The sequence below is a fragment of the Solanum pennellii genome, chromosome 3, assembly GCF_001406875.1.
Source record: "Solanum pennellii chromosome 3, SPENNV200".
Taxonomy (NCBI): domain Eukaryota; kingdom Viridiplantae; phylum Streptophyta; class Magnoliopsida; order Solanales; family Solanaceae; genus Solanum; species Solanum pennellii.
Window position 1 is genome coordinate 47,119,443 of NC_028639.1, and position 11,505 is coordinate 47,130,947.

General features: G+C 34.0%; 1 pseudogene; it reads left to right on the plus strand.

Annotated features, from left to right (window-relative positions):
- The first annotated feature begins 1,626 nt into the window (after nucleotides 1-1,626).
- LOC107013392 overlaps nucleotides 1,627-11,505 on the plus strand; it is a 15,342-nt pseudogene continuing 5,463 nt past the window's right edge.

Below are 11,505 nucleotides of genomic sequence, written 5' to 3' on the forward strand. Positions count from 1 at the left end.
ATTTGATTTGATATTTGAAAACATGAACCAAACCGAAAAAAAATCTAAGGTTGAAAAACGTGAAAAAATATGGGTTTTATTAGTTTGATTTGATGTATAAATTTTAAAAATTGTAACAAATAATTTGATTTGATTTTGAAAAATTTAAACTGACTCAATAATGTACACCCTTGGTAGAAGTATTGATTAAAAGATCAAATTCTCAGTTAATACTATCCAATATGGGCAAATTTATCTTCAGTGGAATTTATTTTCCAACTTCATTGAAAACGTCCCACATATAATACTACTATAATATATTAGTTGACTGGACACAATAACAATTACTCTTAAGTATTACTTTGATTTGTTGGAAGATTGTAGCATCAGTTGATCAAATTACCACAACTATATATATAGTTAAATCCAATATGCTAACATAAATTAAAAGGGCTTTAGTCATCGATGATTCTTTAAAATTATCCGCATATTCTATTGGTGGAATGACCAGGAGACCCTTGTACTTTGCTCTGTTTGTAAATTGGCCCCTCCTACTTATCAATTTGTCAATTGAACCCCTAAACTCATCAGAACACAATATTTTAAACCCTTTTGTCATCTGACTAGTGTGGTGGAGGATGTGGGGGCAGGTGATGAGGTTATAGGATTTGAAAGCAAGCTCTCTTGATGTGTAAGATAGCTTGTAGAAACAGGTGACAAAATTTGTGTTTTGTTTCGGCGCTGATAGGTATGCCAAAAACTTCCCACCCAAGCGTAAAAGATTTATTTTTAAGATGTTAGAATATTGTGTGAAAGGGAAAAATATTTTAAAAAAACTTTACCTCGCGTAAGATGAACAATTTTGAGTTAATGGGATCAAAACATTGGTGTGCATAATGTACTTTGGATAATCGCAGATAGACACATGGAGTGGACCTGGGCTCAAGCTTATGGTTGACATAAGGCTTAAGTCATGGGTAACATAGGCAACCAAAAGTTCTGAGTGACTCATTTCTGGGGGCAATATCAAACAATTTTTCATATGGAGATGTATTTTCTAAAAGTTGGGTGGGAAATCAATTAATAAGATAAGCAACAGGTTGACAAGCAAACGACCAAAACCTTAAAGACAGGGATGTCTAGTGTAAAAGTGTTTTGGCAGTTCCAACAATGTGTCAATGACGACACTGTGTGATGGCCACTCTTTGAGGTTTATGAGGAGGTCATGCAAGGTTTTCGATTCCATTTAAAGTGAGATACGCATCAAGACCTTTATATTCACCTCCTCCATTAGTATACAGAGAGAAATTTTTTTGCTTAATATAGTTTTCCATTAAGGGGTGAAACTTAGAAAATATGTCTCGAACCTCATATTTGTTTTTTAAGAGTGTACAACCAAATATACTTCGTGTACTGATCAATGAACACACAATAATATCATTTTTTATCAATTGAAAGGACATATGATAGACCCCACAAGTCACTAAAAAGGAGTTATAGTGGAGCAGTACTAATTAGAGATAAGCAATTGAATGGAAAACGGTGAACATTATGTGAAAAACAAGAATTAAAGAAAGTAAACTTGTTCGGATATGAAACTGGAAGAGAAAACTTATTTAAAACAAAATTCAAGATTCTTGAATGGGGATGGCCAAGGCGACAGTGCCACACTTGACGAGGAACCGTTGTAGTGGCCACCTGAATAGTAGGTTTATTAACAGGGAAATTCGGCCAGTCATAGAGTTCATTCCTATTCCGATCAGATGCCAACGGTGCTCGCGTTTTCAAGTCCGTCACAAAAAAAATAGAAAATTCAATGAATGACAGATTATCTTGGAAAATTTGGATACTAAAAGAATGTTTTGTTTGATAGCAGGTGCACACAAAGTATCAGTTAGTCGAAATGAATTATTTAATGCAAGTAATTCAGTAGAATCATGATGAGTAATTGAAATTCTTTTACCATCACCGTGATATTTATCCAAATTGGAAGACTCTTTTGATACATGATAAGTAGCACCGGAGTCAACAATCCATTGATTTTCTGCAACTTGGTTACCCGAAAGAAAGTTGGCCTTTGCCTCTAAATGATTGTAAGATTGTGACCAACTAACATTTGCAGTATGACCCTGTTTATTGCATAACTGGAAGTGAACTAAGTTATTGATCTAACGCCCTTGCTCATGAGCAGTTGTACAATTGTTGGAACGCCATTGTGATGTGTTGTCGGGTCGAAGAGCAGCGGTTGTTGGAATTGATGGATTTGTTGGGAGTTACCATAGATGCAGTTATGACACTGTTTTCTTTCTTTACGTCCTCATGTTTGATCAATAACTCATATTCAATTAGTTTCGCATACAACTCATCATAAGAGATAATAGAGTCTCTTGCTCGAATTGCAGGGGAAATCTCAAAAAAATAAGACGCAAGACCACTCAAAATTTTCACCACTAGTTCATCATTGGTGATTGTAGTTCCAGCAATAGTGATCCCATTGTAGAGAGAGAGCACTTGATGGATATATTCGGTTACAGGTGAGAGTCCTTTGATAAACGCGCGAGCTGCTCACAAAGGCTAAATATTTGTGTTTGAGACTTGTTGGCATAAGTATGATGCAGTTGCAGCAGTTGTCCAATCAACAAAAGCCATGATGAGATTCTGGATCAATTGATCTTGACCGAACCGAAGGTTACAGGTTGGGCTCGCAACATATCTATTGTTTTGTGTGATAGTGGTGGAAGGAGTTGGGGAAGAGAGAGTTTGTCGTGGTAGTCAGAAGGGATTGAAAAGAAAATCTTGGGAGAGTTAAGACGAAAGCTCTGATACCATATAATGACTTGAGCAAGATGAAACAAATGATTGTTTATTAATCGGTTATAAACTGAACTATATACATAAGCAGACTAACAGAGTCCCTCTTACGGTGGAAACAATCCAAAGATCGGCAAAAATAAAATATTAGACTCCTAGAATAGTGGAAACAGAATAACTAATAATATAGTAAAATAACCTATCTATACAACTGTAACTACAAAAATAAAATAATAATAAATAATGTTCTAATAGTGTTCTTCTTTGTTAATTGTGATTTCAAAAACAAAATTTTATTTCTATTCGATTAGTGGGGAAGAAGGGGTGAGGGTCGAGGGAGATGAAGAGTGAGAAAATATTTAAATAGTGGTCTTCATTTTTTCCGTCAAAAAGGAAGTGGATGGTGGTCTCTTTTTTAATTTTGAGCAATAAAAAACGTAGATGATTATCTCCATTTTCCGACAAAAAACTATGATAATTATCTTCATTTTTTCAGGTAAAAAAATAAAGGATTAATTCTACACCTGAAAATCTAATAGTACATGATAAAAAGATTAAAAAAAAATGAAGAAGGAAATTGGGAACAAAATTAAAAAAGAAAAGGTAAATGTAAATATATTAATTTTCACGCGCTCATTAAGGAGTGTTTTATACTTTTTATGTCATATTTGCATAAAGCGTCTAAGTGGTTCAAATTCAAAAGGGTATAAGTGTGTAATAGACATAAGTCCTAATTGAGGTGTCTAAGTAGATTATATTCGAGAGGGTATAAGTGTTCAATATGCACAATTTCTAATTAAGGCGTCTAAGTGAATTATGCAGACAATTTTAACGACCAGAGAGATAACCTAACCAACTAAAATAATACTTATATAAAACAATGGCCTGCAATCTTTCCTTCTTTTTCTTTTGTTTTTGTTTTTGCGAAACAAAAGATCAGAAAAAGAAGAACAAGTCAATTCTTCTAAGGGTGTGGCAGGCAGAAAGAAAATATTTTCCACGAAAAATAATTTCTTAGAAAATATTTTCTTGGAAAATGAATGAGTCTTTTACTTAGTACTTTTTAGTGTTTGGTACATCAGGAAAAAATATTATTTCAAGCAGTTATATGTTATCTTGCAAAACATTATTGGGTACAAATAGAGATGGAGAGTGGGGGTGGGGGTTGGGATGGTAAGGGGGGTAAGCGTCTAAGGGATAGATAATTTATAGGCATGTTATCTCAAAAATGTTTTCCTCCATAGTTGACTCTTCAAAATCAAATAGTGCTAGCCTAGATATTTTTCAACTAAATACACATCGCATATTATTTTTGTTTCTATATCTACACTAATCAGAATATGCTGAAAGTATCAAATATGGTTGTTGTACTTCCTATCCCAGAATATGCTGATGACGCCGGCACCCTTTTCATCCTGAAATCCCGAGGTGATCAATAACTATTTTATCACGCATTCTATTTTATATGACACTTTTTTCTTTTTAGTGTATATCATATATGAATCTAAATAGTATAGGGTCATGGTTGCACTGTGGATACCATTTGACAACGGCGATAGTGGCACCGGCACTGCTGAGTTTGCCGTTTGCTTTCACGTTGTTGGGATAGATAGGGGGAATGATATGCCTGAGCATGGGAGCACTGACCACCTTTTATTCGTATAATCTTTTGTCTTTAGTATTGGAGCACCATGCTCTGCTAGGCAAGCGTTAGCTACGTTTCAGAGATATGTCTCGTGATATTTTAGGTTCCAATATTCATACTGTTAAATTTGACAAGATTCAAAAATGGATTAATGAGAAGATATGGTAGTTAGGAGGATAATTCTTCATTGGTATACAAGTCAAGATAGCAACTTTTGTAGGTGAAATTTAGGTGAACCATAAATTGATTTCACAAGGTAAATGTTGACATTTTGACATATTGTGATGTCATGGATGACATCAATAGGAAGAATTTACTCCTATAAATAGGTAGCTCCTAATTCATTTGTAACACACCTCTCACTTGCCTTCTCATCTCCTAAGGCATTTGTTCTTCTTTCTCTCTTGTAGTATTTCACTTGTACTCTTTTGGAGTGAAATAAATATTGGTTGGTTGTGTCCGAGGAGTAGGCAAAAGAAAACAAAAGTTTGCCGAACCTCGTTAATTCCTGGTGTTCTTTCTCTTGTTGTCTCATTTACTATTTATTAGCTACCTTTAGATATAGTAGTTGTGATTCCATCACTCTCTATATATTCGGCTTCCGCAACAATTGGTATCAGAGCCAAGGTATTATCTGAGTATGCTCTGTGGTTGCAGCATAGTCTGAACTTCCACATCAGAAAAAGATTTACTTTGGTCTTTGCATTGTTAGCTAGTAAATAGTATTTGTAGTAAAATGGGAGACAAGAAAAATGATGAGTCCACATCAAGTGTCAATAATACGTCATCATTGGCATCTTCGCTTATGACAAGAATTGTGTCAAATGCGAAATTTGCAGTTGAAATTTTTGACGGGTCAGGACATTTCGGAATGTGGCAAGGCGAGGTCCTTGATGTTCTTTTTCAACAAGGGCTAGATATTGCCATTGAAGAAAAGAAACCAGACGGTGTAGGAGAAGAAGATTGGAAGATTATCAACCGTGTTGCTTGCGGTACCATTCGATCTTACCTTGCAAGAGAACAAAAGTATCCATACACGAAGGAAACATCTGCAAATAAATTATGGAATTCATTGGAGGAGAAATTCTTGAAGAAAAACAGTCAAAATAAACTTTACATGAAAAGAAGACTGTTACGCTTCACTTATGTTCCCGGTAGCACAATGAATGATCATATCACCAGCTTTAATAAGTTGGCGACAGATTTGCGAAATATGGACGTGACTTTTACGGATGGAGATATGGCCTTAATGTTGTTAAGTTCACTTCCCGATGAGTTTGAGCATCTTGAAACGACTCTACTGCATGGGAATGATGAAGTATCTCTCAAAGAAGTTTGTTCTGCCTTATACAGTTATGAACAAAGAAAGAGAGAAAAACAAAAAGGCGGAGAAGCAGAAGCACTAGTTGCGAGAGGTCGTTCTCAAAATCATATGAGAACGAAGAAAGGGAGATCCAAGTCAAGATCGAGACTCAGCAAAGATGAATGTGCCTTTTGCCGAGAAAAAGGGCATTGGAAGAAAGACTGCCCAAAGTTGAATAGCAAAGCCAAACCAAATAATGGGAAGGCTGTCATGGATTCAAATGTGGCTGATTGTGATGATTCCGATTACTCACTAGTTACAACAGATCCATCCAAATCATCTGATGTATGGTTGATGGATTCAGCTTGTAGTTATCATATGTGTCCCAATCGGGACTGGTTTATTGATTTACAAGAAGGAGAATGTGGAGTTATTCACACTGCAAACAATAATCCTCTTACCGCATATGGTGTTGGTTCAATCCGATTAAGGAACCATGATGGATTAAGTAGAACATTAACAGATGTTCGATATGTACCAGATTTGAAGAAAAATCTCATTTCTGTAGGAGCCCTAGAATCAAAGGGGTTCAAAGTCATTGCAGATAATGGCGTGATGAGAATATGCTCTGGTGCACTGGTGGTAATGAAGGCAATTCGAAGAAATAATAACATGTACCACTATCAAGGTAGTACAGTTATTGGGACAGCGGCAACAACATCCAATGACGAGAAGGAGGCAGAAATGACCAAGCTGTGGCATATGCGCTTGGGACATGCTGGAGGGAAATCCTTGAAAACTTTATCAGATCAAGGATTGCTAAAAGGAGTAAAAACTTGCAACTTGGAGTTTTGTGAGCATTGTATCAAGGGAAAGCAAACAAGGGTTAAATTTGGAACAGCTATCCATAATACTAAAGGTATTTTGGATTATGTTCATTCGGATGTTTGGGGTGCTTCCAAAACACCTTCATTAGGTGGGAAACACTATTTTGTAACCTTTGTTGATGACTTTTCTCGAAGATTGTGGGTGTATACGATGAAAACAAAAGATGAAGTATTGGGAATTTTTCTCAAATGGAAGGCGATGATAGAAACTCAAAGTGGCAGAAAGATCAAGTGTCTTCGCACAGACAATGGTGGCGAATACAAAAATGATCTTTTTCAGAAAATTTGTGAGGAAAATGGCATCGTTAGACATTTCACCGTAAAAAATACACCACAACAGAATGGAGTGGCAGAACGCATGAACCGAACTTTGCTGGAGAAAGTTCGATGTATGTTGTCCAATGCTGGCTTGGGCAAAGAATTTTGGGCTGAGGCAATAACATATGCGTGCCACCTCATTAATCGTCTACCATCTGCTGCTATTGGTGGGAAGACACCATTTGAAAAATGGTATGGAAAACCTGCTGAAGATTATGGTTCTTTATATGTATTTGGCTCAATTGCATATTATCATGTAAGAGAGTCAAAATTGGACCCAAGAGCAAAGAAAGCTTTATTTATGGGAATTACTTCTGGAGTCAAAGGATACCGTTTATGGTGTCCAGAGACAAGAAAAGTCATTTTCAGCAGGGATGTTACCTTTGATGAATCTACCTTGACAAATAAGGTAACAGTTGAAGAAGTCAAACAAATTGATGGTGCTTCAAAGCAGGTGGAGTTTGAGGGAAAGATAATTTTCCCAACACAGGGATCAAACGAGGAAACAACAGAAAATTTTCCTCTTGAAGGAGAGCCAGTCGAAGAAGAGGTTCCATCTCAAGAACCTCAACCACAACTTGAATCAATAGCAACCGGCAAGCCAAAAAGGACATTAAGAAAACCTGCTCGACTCATAGATATGGTGGCTTGTGCGGACTCAATTGCAGCTGATGACATTCCTACCACTTATAAAGACGCAGTCCAAAGTTCAGAAGAAGATAAGTGGAGGATTGCCATGGATGAAGAAATGCAGTCCCTTCATCAGAATCATACATGGAGATTGGCCAATCTCCCAGAGGGCAAGAAAGCAATTGGGTGCAAATGGGTATTTGCAAAGAAAGAAGGATTTCCTAACCAAGAAGATGTTCGCTACAAAGCAAGATTGGTGGCCAAAGGATATGCTCAAAAGGAGGGAATTGATTATAATGAGGTGTTTTCTCCAGTTGTGAAACACTCCTCCATTAGAGTTTTGTTGGCTTTGGTAGCGCAGTTAAATTTGGAACTAGTTCAGTTGGATGTAAAAACTGCATTTTTACATGGAGACTTGGAAGAGGAAATCTACATGACTCAGCCAGAAGGATTCAAAGTTGATGGAAAAGAAAATATGGTGTGCAAACTTGAAAAATCATTGTACGGATTGAAACAATCTTCTAGACAATGGTACAAACGATTTGACAAGTTTATGTTGCAGCAAAGGTACATAAGAAGCAAATACGATCATTGTGTGTATTTGCGCAAGCTTGAAGATAATTCCTTTATATACCTTCTCCTATATGTTGATGATATGTTGATAGCTTCTAAGAGTCAAGAGGAAATTGAGAAGCTAAAGATTCAACTAAGAAAGGAGTTTGAGATGAAGGATTTGGGTGAGGCAAAGAAGATTCTTGGCATGGAGATAAAAAGAGATAGACATTCAAAGAAACTCTATTTATCTCAAAAGGAATATTTGAAGAGAGTACTAAAGCGATTCGGTATGAATAAAAAAACGAAGTCGGTTAGCACTCCGCTTGCTCCTCATTTTAAGCTTAGTGATGCTATGTCACCTAATAATGAAGCTGAACGAGAATATATGTCAAGAGTACCATACGCTAATGCTATTGGTAGCTTGATGTATGCAATGGTTTGCACAAGGCCAGATATTTCACACGCTGTTGGAGTTGTAAGCAGGTACATGCACAATCCTGGAAAGGATCATTGGCAGGCTGTAAAATGGATTCTACGGTATATTCATAATACTGTAGATGTTGGTTTGGTTTTCGAGCAGAAAGATAGTCAATATCTTGTTGGATATTGTGACTCAGATTATGCTGGTGATTTGTACAAACGAAGATCAACTACTGGTTATGTTTTCACTATTGCAAATGCACCAGTTAGTTGGAAGTCTACTTTGCAGTCAACAATTGCTTTGTCTACCACTGAGGCAGAGTACATGGCAATTACAGAGGCTGCGAAGGAAGCAATTTGGCTTCGAGGATTGCTTAGAGAGCTTGGTATTGGACAAGAAGAAATCACAATATTTTGTGATAGTCAGAGTGCTATTCAATTAGCAAAGAACCAAGTTTATCATGCAAGGACGAAGCACATTGACGTCCGATATCATTTCATACGAGAAATCATAGAAGATGGTGGAGTCATAATGCAGAAAATTCATACTACAGATAATCCTGCCGATATGTTGACAAAAGTGGTGACTGCGGTCAAGTTTCAACATTGTTTGAACTTGATCAACATTGTTGAACATTGAAGATTAGGGTTGAAGACACAATCAAAATTGTTGTTGAGAGAAAGTTGAAAATGGAGAATCTTGCCAAGGTGGAGATTTGTTAAATTTGACAAGATTCAAAAATGGATTAATGAGAAGATATGGTAGTTAGGAGGATAATTCTTCATTGGTATAAAAGTCAAGATAGCAACTTTTGTAGGTGAAATTTAGGTGAACCATAAATTGATTTCACAAGGTAAATGTTGACATTTTGACATATTGTGATGTCATGGATGACATCAATAGGAAGAATTTACTCCTATAAATAGGTAGCTCCTAATTCATTTGTAACACACCTCTCACTTGCCTTCTCATCTCCTAAGGCATTTGTTCTTCTTTCTCTCTTGTAGTATTTCACTTGTACTCTTTTGGAGTGAAATAAATATTGGTTGGTTGTGTCCGAGGAGTAGGCAAAAGAAAACAAAAGTTTGCCGAACCTCGTTAATTCCTGGTGTTCCTTCTCTTGTTGTCTCATTTACTATTTATTAGCTACATTTAGATATAGCAGTTGTGATTCCATCACTCTCTATATATTCGGCTTCCGCAACACATACTATGTTGGTTTAATTTATTTTTACTTTTCTTTTTTTATATATCCTTTTTTTTGTTACTTCATTCGTCCCTTTTAATACTTGTCGCAGTTTTTCTTCTTTAATTGTCAAACACTATAAACTTTGTCACAAAAGGAAATTGATCGAATGACAATCATCCTCACTAGGATTCAAAAATTGTAAATTTAGATCATGAAGGAACTAAAAAGGTGAAAGGTGTGATAAAAAACTATGATCTTTGATCAATGTTTTCAAATGTATATTTTATAATTAAAGATTATTCTGATCAACTATTCTTAAAAACTAATATGATAACTTTATAGGTTTGAGGGCATAACTGCAAACATTATTCCTTTTTATTAAATCTTTGATAATACAGAGAATACAATTTATTTGCGGCTTTTATATATATATATATATATATATATATATATGATATCCCTAAGCAGCGAGGAAATTAAAAACACAAGTCAAAGTCAAGAGATTTTTTTTCATTAATTTAGTACTCTACTACTACTACTAGTATAGTAATTGAGCAAATGTAACAGGGCCAGGATGGGGCAAGTATTTTGTGGGTCCACTCCAACTAGACTTATGTTATGGCGCAGTCGTTGCATCAACTCTACTCGGTGGGAAGAGCCTCAAGGTTAGTCACACTACGTCAAAAATAATTTTTAATAACAATTAATTAGTAATGATATACTGTTAAAAAAGTGTTTTTAATATCAATTGATATTCTTTATAAACATCTTCAAAATCTGTAATGATATTAAATTTAATAACATTTAATTCGTATCATTGAGAACTTTAGCATTACTTGTTTATTATTTTGCATATATTCAAAATGAGATCACAAAGTTATTGTTGTATTTTTCTTCTTCTTTTAATCATTTATTTATTGAGTAGACCAATGGAAGCATGCAGCTGTACCAATTTATCATTATATGGAGTGCTAACAGTAGTGATGGCACAATTGCCATCCTTCCATTCCCTAAGGCATATCAATCTTGTCTCCTTGATTCTCTGTCTTGTTACTTGTTTCGCTCAGCTTAAAAGTTGGTCAAATTAATTTAAAAGTTAATTTTTGACTTATTTAGTTATTTGACAATTTTTAAAATAACTTATTTTAAATTAAAAAAGAATATTTTAAGTTAAAAGTTAGGGTAGGGATATTTTTTTTTTTTGCTTATAAGCTCTTTTAAGTTGATCAAAGTTTTATCATTTTTGCCCTTATTTCTTTTATTTTTATTTTTATTATTATTATAATTATTAGTATATTGATAATCTATTATTTTATTATTATTTATTTTATTACTCTTTATTATTATTATTATATTATTATTATTATTATTATTATATATTATATATTATTATTAGAATTAGTATTATTAATATTTTATTATTGTTATTATTTATTTTATTATTCTTTATTATTATTATTATTATTATTATCATTATTATTATTTTCATATTATTTTGTTATTATTATTATTTATTATTATTATATATTATTATTATTATTTATTATTAGTTATATTTAATTATTATTATATATTATTAATATTATTATTATATATTATTAATATTATTATATATTATTATTGTTATTATTATTATATATTATTATTAATATTTTATTATTATTTTTATGATTTATTTTATTAATGTTCATTATTATTATTATATATTATCTTTATTATTTTATTATTATTATTGTTATTTATTTTATCATTCTTTATTATTATTAT